We start from the raw sequence: 1,771 nt of genomic DNA, 5'->3' as shown, positions 1-1,771 counted from the left end.
CTGGCACTGGTACATCCGGTGCTTTGGAGAACTGTATAAGCTACAGAAGAACACATCATACACAATGTACCATTTTGCTCACCTGGAGAAGCCGGCTGTGTCCGTTTAGCTCAGAGTCCTGAACCCGGACAGAGAAGCTAGCTGCCGCTATGTGGGATTGCAACAACCAGTACGAAGAAGGGCGAAAATCCAGGGTGTTGATATCACAGTCTGTAAACATAGCAAGCTACATGTGTTATCACCCTGGCCTGTGCCTGTAGTGTTTCTGTAGCTGTCTTTATGCAGTTTGGGCTAGACTAGCTAGCTATCTCCCAGACGCTAATGGACAACCGAACCAATATCTGGTGGTAAACGCAATTTTTGCCACAAAAAAAAAACTAAAAGTAAGCAACGCTTTTGGAAAAATACGCACATCGACATTGCAAAAATTCAGGGATTACTTGGGGTGGGAAAATAATATGTAAGAGAGTATATCGAATATTTATAGAATATACAGAGCTGCCAACTCATGGTTTCGCCGTGACACACGCATTTCAACCATTTCTCACGCTCTCACGCCACACCTTGTATATCTCACGCTGAAAAGGCAACGCCAAACAAGTAGCCGCGAAAAAAGGTTTTGAGAAAAGTTGGCAGCCCTGAATATAGAATATATATAAGCACACCCTAAAAATGTATGTACTTTCTACCATGAGTGGTGCTGGCAGTATGACTGCGAATAGCCTGCCACGTCCGCCGAGGAAGTTTTCAGAGCGACTACAAGAGGACACACAGACCGTGACATAGTATTTAAACATTATTATAATATAGGCCTACACATGTTCCTATTCAGCATCACAAGGTATTAACAAGTCAAACAGAAAGTTAAGTATCAAAAGAATAACAGCAAGTATACACTGGGTTTAAACAAGTTTAATTTTCCACCACTAGAGGTCAGTTCTGGATCAGTCTGAAAGCTTGTACATCTGGAGTCTGGATGAAAAGTGCAGATGATGGATTGATTCTCGGACCTCCATAACCATAGCAACATCTCTGGTGGTGGTGATGATGATCATGATGATGGTGGTGGTCAAAGAGTCGTTTCTCTACACTGGAGGGATGAAGATCCCCATGACAGCAGAGTTAACAGTATAGCCACCCTAGCCTGATACATTTGATACAGAACATGTAACCACATCCTAGGGACATATAACATGTCATATCACAGGGATTTATTCAATAGTTTGAATGTGAATGAATTAAGGACCTTGGTGAGAGGCTTGGCGAGTGAAAACACTTAGCTTGCGTTCAACTAAAACGCCCGGAGAACAGTGGATTTTTCCGACTGGAAATGAGCCATTCAGGTGGGTGAGCAATAAATAAGATGAGTACCAAACAACATATACAGTATTTGATTATACATTTAAAAATAAATGAGTAAAATCAGTTTCCGCACGGGAACTCAGACGTGCGGAAACAACTAAAATATAACAGTACATGATGATCACAACAAAGCATATAACAATGATCTGGATTTTGAATTGGCATCGGAAAGCAAGTAATACACTATAGCAAAGCAGAGACAGTCAAACTAAACACTGCAGGGGGAGGTTAACATCAGGATGACTTGGGGGAGGTTGACATCAGGAACACTAGGGGGAGGGGCAGGGGGAGGTTAACATTAGGATGACTTGGGGGAGGTTGACATCAGGAACACTAGGGGGAGGGGCAGGGGGAGGTTAACATCAGGATGACTTGGGGGAGGGGCAGGGGGAGGTTAACATCAGGATGA

The sequence above is a fragment of the Hypomesus transpacificus genome, unplaced genomic scaffold, assembly GCF_021917145.1.
Source record: "Hypomesus transpacificus isolate Combined female unplaced genomic scaffold, fHypTra1 scaffold_321, whole genome shotgun sequence".
Lineage (NCBI taxonomy): Eukaryota > Metazoa > Chordata > Actinopteri > Osmeriformes > Osmeridae > Hypomesus > Hypomesus transpacificus.
Note: the sequence above shows the minus strand (reverse complement) of the source record.